General features: G+C 36.4%; 1 pseudogene; it reads right to left on the bottom strand.

Moving 5' to 3' along the window:
* Positions 1–213: 213 nt before the first annotated feature.
* On the bottom strand, positions 214–9814 carry LOC137712282 (probable trehalase; annotated as a pseudogene).
* Between the last annotated feature and the right edge of the window lie 643 nt (positions 9815–10457).

Below are 10457 nucleotides of genomic sequence, written 5' to 3'. Positions count from 1 at the left end.
ACCATTAACGAGGTGTAGTCTAGCAGAAACAGTGGTGGCGGAGGAAGAGAAGGGAGCAAAAGAGATAAAAGGCTTTACCAGTTTAAAGGGTATTTTAACTTACACTTTAGTGAATAAAAAACCAATAATGTCATTTTTGACATGTATTAACTCTTGTCTCTTTTTGAAATGTTTAAAAAAGTGTTGTCTCAATATAAAATGAAGTATTCAATTTCAAAGTATCACAATTTCTTTCAGTGACGGATAGTGGAATATTGTCATGTTTAGGGTTAAGAATTTTGGGTTCAGCATGATGGAATTTCGGAAGCACAAGCCTAAGTAAAATGGCTCAAGCCACAAAGGAACGAAGTTTGAAGCATACACATTCTGATTCTGGTTACAACCTTCCCATCTTTGATATTCCTGAAAGCTTATCAATAAGAAGAAATTAGGACAACCACCATTATAACTGTCAGAAAATCAAAGAGTTCCACGACTATATACCGCATTGCATGTGTGTCTGTTGAGCCAGTAATCTAGCCATTGTCCCTTCTTTGCATCCCAGAAAACAGCTTTTATGGCATTATGCCTTGCTTTAGAAGCTTTCAGGAAGTGCTCGGACACGTTGTAGTCTCCTGTGACTTTTGCATGGACAAAAATGTCATGTTCCACCTACATTAACAGATAAAATCGATATTTTATTGTTTGCAGAACATATAATTTACAGGGGCTTCTTTTGTTAAGAGTCGAGAGACATACCCTTGGTAAGAATGCATTCAGATCAACCGGTAAAATCCATGTGGTAGCCAAAGTTGTAAAATCCGAATGGATCCTGCAACAAGAAAACAAAATCCTCACAAGTTAAGGCATCCTAAATTTTAAAAGTTGACTCATTCCTTGAAGGATATGAATATACAAACTACATTACATCATCCATCTTGTACTAAAATCCCATCCAGCTCGCAGTTGATGCCACTTCCCGGTAAAATTGCTATTTCTCACTAGCGTTCGAGATATTGGAAGCCAATTCCTTGTCCTGATAGGCGTAAGATTTTAAAATGGGATACTAGTTTCTTTTTCTTGCTCTTCTTTTTTTTTCTTTTCCCACCACTGATATAAACAACAAAATATTTTTCAAATAAAGCTAGTAGCGAGGGCATACAATTGTTGAAGATTCAGGCCTCGGTGTGTTCCACATTGCATAGTATCGACTCAAAGTGTGATTCTGAGATTTAGAATCCTGAACAATTACCTTATGAATACCTAAAGAACCACAAAACCAAATTAAAACTATTTAAAACCAACTGTAGATACCTTTCATCGAAAAAGTTTCTCATGATACCTGAATTCAAAAACTCATGTTCTTTGTTGAGTGCAGGGAGGGCCTTCCGAACCAACTCCACATCGCCAGTCCGCTTGTATATTTCATGAACCATTGCACTCAGAAGTGGTGGTTGGCTGCAAATTTTTAACCCATGATCAATCTTGCTGATCAACATGATAAATGGGGAATGCTCAATTGACGCAAACTTGGAATACTTCATTTTTGATATTCAGAATTTGGCATCTCAGATTAGGGAGGTGAAATTTATGTATGTTCAGCGGAGTGGCAACCTCGCTGCCTATGCAGTGGCTTCCTATGCTACTTTGCCTGGTGGTTCGTTCCTGTGGAATACTTATGGTCTTGAATTTCTTTTTAATATTCTTGCAGAAAATGTAAACGTTTCTATTAGAATTTAATAAAATCTATCATTTGACCAAAAAAAAAAATCTTGCTTGCAGCAGAAGTTATACGAAGTGAAAAACAATAAAGCTAGAAAAAATGAGAAGTGAATGAAGCATTACCTTCTGTTAGTGTAATAGATCCTTGCACCATTAAGGACATATCCATATTCCTCTATCATGAAAAGGAGATTGGTCAAAATATTTTTCGATGTATCATACATTTTACTTGCTAGCAAGCCCCTGCACAACAAGTATGCAATTATCCCAGCCCCATCAAACAATACTCCATCCAGTATTTGCCAAAAAGAAATAGATACTCCATCCATGATGGCACTAAATCTACATGCATTGAAAAATTCGTCTTTGAAATATACTCGGAGTTTGCACTTTCGTCCCTAATTCCTATCATCATTAATGTTCCTCAAATCTAGGTACTTTTCGTCAATTCTCTCAACAACTGTTATTGTAATTGCAATACAGCTTATCCCAATAAAAGACCCAAACCCACCATGCATACAAGGCTTCATTCATTAAGGGCGAGTTTGGGATTGTTGTGCTTTTAATAAAAAAAAAAAAAAAAAATTGTGTATGCTGTACTTTAAGATTAATCAGTTGTAAAATAAAGCTGATGAACATTTGGCTAACTGAATTTTAAAAGTGTTGTGAATATAAAAAGCAGCGTAAAAGCGTTTGGTATAATTTAATGTAAAAGTGATATAATTGTATACAATAACAAATGGACATAATAGTAGGAGTGGGGGTGGTTGCAGTGGAGGTGTGGTGGTGATGCTAATAGTGGGATGTGTTGGTTGGGGTGGAGAGGTAACAATGGTGGTAGGGCGGTGATAGCACTAATAGTGGCGGTTGTGGTTGCAGTGGTAGTGGTGACGATGGCGGCAATGATGGTCGTAGTGGCAGTTATGGTTGTGGTAGCAGTCATGACGGTTGTGGTAATGATGGATGGCTGTGGTGGCAGCAATGGCGATGGTGGTAACAATGGTGGCAATGGTAGTGTCAGCAATGGTGGCGGTGGAGGTAATGATGGTGGTGACAATAGTAGCGTTTACTTTTTTATCTAAAGTATAAAATGTGTGTGGAAAGCTAAATAATGTCACTTAAAATTTTTTAATGAAGGTATACAACAATTGAAAATATTTAGGGTGAACTGCCAATTTAATCCTTGAATTATCATCTCAGTGAAAATTAGATCTCTAAACTATTTTTTCAGAAAAATCAATCCTTGAATTATAAAAATCTGCCAATTACATCCCTAATATTATATTCTAAGCTACTATATTCAATTTTCCATCAATTTAATCACGTTACTTGCATGTGATACACATTGGAGTGTAGATTGGTAGTTTTTCATAAAGAATAGTGTATGGATCCTTTGGAGGATAAATTGGTAGTTTTTCATAAATAAAAAAAATAGTGTAAGTTAACTTTTGAGGTAAATTAGACATTAAATTTGCAACCTATATGAAATGTTAAGGGCTTATAGACGGGAAAATGATGGTATTACACTCTAAAGTGTGTCAAGTGACTTAAGTTGACGAAAATTTGAATAAAATAGCTTTGAATATAATAGTAGGAATGAAAATAGCAATTCTTAATGAATTTAGGGACTTATTACCAAAAAAATAATTCAATGACCTAATTTCACTGAAGTGATAATTCATGGACTAAATTGGCACTTCACCCAAATATTTATTAAATACCCAACTCTGCTTTTTATTAAAGCAGCTTTTAAAAGCAACCTACATGTTGCTTTTGAAAGTTGTTGTCTGAGCTCGTTGTTTTTAAAATAAGCAAGATATTTTACTTTTACCAAACACTTTTTTACTGCTTAACTAAGTTTTAAAAGTCGGCCCTGCATTTGAGCGTGAGAGATTTTTTAATGTGTGCGAAACACGGAATGAAACATTACATATCATATACAATTAGAAGAATACTTGAAAATTTGTCGAAAAATTAACGAAAAATTGAATAAAATAACTTTGAATATAATAGTAAGGATGAAAATAACAATTTTTTATGAATTTAGGGACTTATTTTACCGAAAAAATAATTCAATGACCTAATTTTCAATGAGGTGATAATTCAAGAACTAAATTAGCACTTCATCCAAATATTTATTAAATACCCAACTCTGCTTTTTATTAAAGCAGCTTTTAAAATAAACAGGATATTTTACTTTTACCAAATATTTTTTTTACTACTTAACTTTAAAGTGAAGTAGTTTTAGTGAAAGAAAAAAAAAAAAAAAAAGCAATACCAAACAGAGGCTAAATCAAGTGATGATTTTAAAGCTAATTATATATACAGCTATGAGATTTAGGGTCATTTTCAAGAGGGCATCAAATCCTTGATTGTAAACAGTTGAAGCCACTTTAGCTCAAACTGCATGGTCTTTGTCAACTGCCTATGTGGTTGGGAGAAAAAAAAAAATAGTCCGATCAAGTTTTAAAAGTCCTACACTTGAGTATGAGAGATTTTTCAATGTGTGCGGAACACGGGACGAAACATTACATATCATATACAATTAGAAGAACACTTGAAAAAAAAAAAAAAAAAAAAAAAAAAAAAAAAAAAAAACATTCCTCCGATTATATAATAATATGTAGTGTTACATCCCTTATTTCAGGTATACTGAAAGATCTCTCGTAGACAGTTAACGAAATACCTAAATAGTTTGAGCTAGTGTGACGTAAATTGTTGCCGATTTAAATTTTAATACCTTAAGGTAGTAATTCCAAACTTCAAATGTGTCTTCCGTAATTAGCTCTTAATTTTATCTCTCTCGTGTAGATGAAAATATGAAAAATAAAGGTAAATTCATTTTTATATTATTTTCATTCTAACAAGGAGTCTTCCGCAAGAAAATCGATTGCATTTTTGGCTCAAGTACTAAATAGGATGAAGATTAACGCCACCTTCGAAAATCTGGAACTAGGATGAAGATTTTCAAATAGCAGAAATAACGCAACACATGGACAGCCATGTGACATGCACTGTCAACCAACTATATTAATTAGTAAAGCCCGTTTTAGGTTGTGTATAAAAGTGCTTTTGATCATAAGTACATTGGTCAAAAGTGTTTTTACTAGGAACGTGTTAAAATTTTCATAGATAAAACACAATCGCTCCTTGAAAATGTACTTTTCAAAAAGTGTTTCCACGACTCATAAATGGTTTTAAGATTTTCCTTGCCAAACATTTGTCAAAAACAGTTTTAATTGACATAAGCGTTTTTAGCTACTTAAAAAGAAGCTCCATGCATGCCGTAAATAGTACATGACCAAGCTAGAATAAAATAAATGATTGAGAGATTAAATTTTGTAAATTAAATAATATGGGAGTTGATGAGTGGATTATAAGTAAGGCTAAAGAGATCAAAATTTACAAACTCAATAATGTGATTATAGATGATTAGATTATTAATTAAATGTCGATTAACGTATTTGCTTCTTATTGGTGATACATCATTTGGTTTAAAAAATTTAGTCTCTCAAGCATTACTCGTGGATTATTACTTAAACGTTGATAAACGTGCTAATTTCTTATTGATAACACATCATTTATTTTGTAAATTTAGTTTACAAATTTAATCTCTGTATTATTTATAAAAGAAAGGTAGCATGATTGCTCCTATCTGAGCCTTATCAAGATCCGTGCACAATGATTCAAACACCATTATCAATCCAGCTTTGCTTCCTCAAAAGTTGAAAAAAGAAGACGTAGCACTGTGTTATCAGTGTTTTGGCCACAACTGTTAAAGTTTAAAGTTTTCAATCCAAAAAAAACAAAAAAAGGAGAGAGATTAACACTAATGACTTGCCTAATCACCCAGTAAGAATCCCAGTAATAAACCTCCCTAAACCTTGAACCAGGAATCACAAACTGCTCAGGCAGAGGAAGCACAGAGTGTGCAACTTGTGGACCCCACCAGAGACCTTCCCGCTCAGGTTCTTCCAAAGGGAATGCACCTCCAGAGCCCAAACCCTCACTTCCGGGTGCTTCACCATCGGCAGGAACCCCTCCGATCCGGCCCCGGAACGAACTCCTCCGGCTCTGCAACCACCACATCCTCCCCTGCACCCTCGAAGTATTCATCCACATACTCCTTCAAATCTTTGGCCGACACGGACCCACCTGCTGACCGTGGCAGCCGATCAAAAGCCTTCTGAGTCGCCGGCAATTCGAGCTTCAGCGACAAATCGACGTAGTTTTTCGGGTCGAATTTTTTTTTTCCGAAGGTGGTTAGGGCGGTTTCTTGGAGTTTCTCGAGGAAGGCGACCAACTGGGTGGTGGGGTTTAGGGGGCCGGAATCTGAAACGCAGGGAGTGCGTGCTTTGTTTACAGTGATGGTCGAGGCTTTGGTCACTGTTGTGGTCGTAGTACATTAATGGGAACCACAGTCAAAACCTAAACGACCCAAAGTCATGGTAAATAATAAATTTTAATCATCTTTCGAAACCTTCATTCATATTTTCAGCGGTCATTCACATTGTTTTTATAATATTTTAAAAGTTTTAAAATTCCAAAATTGTGAGAATAAAAATTAAAAAAGATTGTGCGAATAACATCTTCATCAAGCAACTTTTTAATATTCATCAAAAGATCATTTCTATAAAAAAAGATTATTCAAATCAGATCGTTTATGTATCAAAATGTATAAAATAAAGCGATTATAAACACCAACTAACATATACATGATTTATAAATACCAACTAATATATGCATGATTTGATATATTTGAATTACTACTAAACGGTGGTTAATGTAAATATTTTTCTTACACGATAAAGATACGTTCTTTGCAAAAGATGAGATATGATGTCCTTTGAAATAGCGTAAGGCTGACCGCCGACCATCGGGATTAGGGCAATCATGTGAAACCACCACCAATCCGCCCTTTTACATTGATTTATCTCTTCTTCTTTTTATTATTTATTTTTCTTTATTTTGGCATTTTCCCATCTTCTAGTTACCGACTGATGAGAATAGCGAGCGAGATGCTACCTCCAAAGAACCCCCAAAAGAGAGAGACATTGTTTTCTTTTGAGTTTTTTACTCATGAAATCCATTTAGAAAGGCACCCCCATCAATTTTCCTTACACACGGACGTGTCGTCCAATTTTCATTGCCAATTCATTTTAAAGGGAATAATAAAAGCGAGAATTAAATTATTACTAACTCATATAAGGCTAAATCTTATATCATTCTTTCAGAGTAGATTATATATTTGTTAAAAAAAAGAGAAAAATAAAGTAAGAGAAGAAGAAAAAGAGAAAATTTAGGGGACAGAAAATGACAAAAGGAAAGGGTGTGTGGGTGGCTACTGGTTAAGCACCTCCCTCAGATGTCCCTTTGAAATGAGGCATACAGACGGCAGGATATGGCACGGTCCGCTCGGCCCAGGCGAAATCGACCATGAGCCTATTTACAGAGTTCTCACCCGGTTCAGGACCGGTTTGATTGGTTTTTTACTTTAAAACATTAAAACCGAAACCGACCAAACCGGGTTTGGTTTGCAAGGTTTCCTTGGAATTTTAACCCAGTCCAAAAGCAGACTGACGAGATAAAAAAAAAAAAAAAAAATTCCAATGGTTTACAAAGGAAACTTCAAACTCGGTCTGATTATGGTTGTGAACAATATATATCAATTCATAACCTCCTTCACAAGACCACTAAATCATCCCAGAAAAATAATTTTTCAATCGCATAAAAATAAGGACCTACGTGTAATAGATTCACCACTACGATGCACGATGCATTCCCGTCCATGGAAGACCACTAATACTTGTTGGTTCTCTAGGCCTCACTAGAACCGCAGTGCATTTACTCATAGATTCGTAACGCTGAGTCATGACACACAATCTAACCCCCCACCCTGATCGAAAAAGTGGTTTCAACTTTGAAAGGATCCATGGCTGGTCAAAAGGACGTACAATCTTCACTTATGAGGCTGAAAGATGTCATAAGGACACCTCACCAATCCAATTATCTAGCAGTCCCAAAAATAATTAACTTCACGAACTAAATCCCCCCACCCATCCAAAAAATTTCCCAAAAAGGGTGGTCCATGGTCCTTTTTTTTTTGCAAGCAATAAATCCTGGAAGCGGAGAGGGCAGTAAAAATAATGGAAGGTTTAGCAGACAACCAACCTGGAAATCTGGATTTTGGACCAGGCGGCAGCAGAAGACCAGGCTTCCGGAGCAGAAAAGCAGCACCTCCCTAGGTTGACTGGAGGACTGAAGCTGAAACGTCAGCCAATAGTAACTCACACAAGAGAAAAGATTCCTCTCCTTTTCCCCCCTTCCTTATAACCTGAGTGCACACGGCACAAAGGGGTTATACAGAATTGGGAGGAAATCCAGGAGGAGTGAGAGAAGTAGGGTTCATGGAGAAGTCTGCTTCTTCCCTGGAAAAGCAAACTAAAGCTCAGGCGCCCAAGAGAACGTTGAAGGAGAAGAGAGCAAGGTTGTACATTATCAAAAGGTGTGTGCTGATGCTAGTATGTTGGAAGGAACATGCAGACTAAAAGTTTCACCATCCATTTTTTACTTGGTATTTTTGTTCCAGTGTTTGCAGTAGTTGATTAGAAATGTTTGTTTTGTGTGTGTGTGTGTGTGTGTGTGTGTATGTGTGTGCAAGAGAGAAAGAGAGAGAGAGATGTGAAGATGAAACATCAAATTGTAAAGATAAAGTTGTAATGCTTGTACTATTGATTATTTCAAGTGACTATAACTAGTTTCTTCAAATTTTGAGACAGCAGTATCTTTGTAGAGGAGCATTGAGGCTATAATATGCACCATCCTGCACATTCAAGACACAGACATGAAAACATATAGAAACAGTATACGTCAACATCGCAGATAAAAGTTCCCGAGAAGTTTCATTACAAGGTGTGATAGGGGAGTGATAGATGAAATTTGAAGCCAGATATGGAAACACACTCCCAAAGACAATTAGAAGCAATCAATTCTCAAGTATTTCCAAGTTACTTCTACCATCTAAGTTATCTAACATTACCCCAATAGGAATTAAAGGGTTGAGATCAGAAATGCAACATAAAATCCAGGGTCTTAAGCTCCAATTTCTATATAAATATGTGGAAACTCTTTCACTCGCACAGCTCCGGTTACCAGCACAATCAATGACAAATAAGAACACGTCAGTGTTCAAATCGAACAAGTGATCAACCTCTGAACAAAACCAACAGTAGCGTCTTATAGATTAACATCCGGAAGAGAGGGGGACCGCGTCCGATCTCGCCAATATGATATATTCTCCATGCTACCCTGAATGTGTAGTTTATTAAGCATGCCTTCCTTAATGTGTAATATACTGAGGATGCAACCCTAAATACTGAACATACTTCCCTGAATGCATAACTTATCAAGCACATTCTGAAAAATTTGTATCCAACAAGGAGATAATCAAAGCAATAAAACCATAATTGTAAATCAACTTGATTAAAACGTCGAATCCGAACAATTGACGATTAGGGTCAGACATAAATCCCTAATTTGCTACCTAATGCCAAAGATTCAATCTTTCAGTTTCTACAACTTTATGCATGATTCAACCAACGGAATTACAATGCCAGTAAAACAAAACATCAATTAATCATCTCAAGATACCGGATTAAAGAAAAAACAAATTTATTAATCAACAATATGTTCGACTGCAATCCGCATTATACAGCTCATACATTCCCCATTCACATTCATTAGGCATTGAGACGCCCGCATGAAATTCAGAACCGCAAGCTGTTTTCGATGAGCCCTAATTACAATACAAACGAAGATCTAGTGTGAGAATACCGCAGATAGAAAGAGAAAGGGAGAGAGGGAGAGATCAGACGGGGAGACTAGCGACGTCGTTTGAAGGTTCGTTGTTGTTGTAATTGGTGAGGGTGAGAGGGCGGTCCTTGGCCTCGTCCTCGTCCTCGTCCTCGTCCTCGTCATCGGGGTCGGTAGTGGAGAGATTGACGCAAGAGAAGCGCTCGAGGGAGGAGAAGAAGGCGGTGCACACGGCGGCGCTGAGCCAGCTCGCCACCTGGTCAAGCTTCTCCCGGGATATGATACTGCTCTCGTTTTCCATTGCTTTTCTTCACCTTTTTTTTCTCGAAAATTGAAAATTTGGGATTGACAGGTTTGACTCTATTTATGGTTGGGACGCGGTTTAATTTGAAATGGGCTATAAAGAGTGTAAGGCCCAATATAATCTGAAATTTAATTGTTCCCATATCCTGATAAAACACGTAATTAAATAGAGAGAGTCGCCCACACGCGAGTGAGTAGTTTTTAATTGTCGTCAATCCAATGCAATAATGACATGTTTACAAATCGAAGGTCCTTAGGTGGATATTGGTTGGATTGAGGAGGAGAAAGAATTTTAGCCTGCATGAGTGTGTCCGTTTGGGTTGGGGAGGTGAAGTTGTAAGAGTTATTTTAGAATGAGAAGAAAATGAGGGTGGTTTCGGCACAAAATTTCTTTAACAATAGCTTAAGTGAGTGTGATATTTATATATACGAATAAGGCAGCATGAGTTTGATACTGATAATACTAATGCTACACTAGTGCGAGTTCAATAATTGTCAGACATACTTTACAACTTACTAGTTTATAAGTATCACACTCATAAGTTTAATATATTAATCTCACGAGTTCAGTATATTGGTATCATACTCAAAATTTTCAAGCCATTGCAAGAGAGTGATTTCTATATGAGCTCAATATATTG

This window comes from Pyrus communis, chromosome 13 (genome assembly GCF_963583255.1).
Source record: "Pyrus communis chromosome 13, drPyrComm1.1, whole genome shotgun sequence".
In the NCBI taxonomy this organism is placed as follows: domain Eukaryota; kingdom Viridiplantae; phylum Streptophyta; class Magnoliopsida; order Rosales; family Rosaceae; genus Pyrus; species Pyrus communis.
This window is presented reverse-complemented; position numbering and strand designations above follow the sequence as displayed.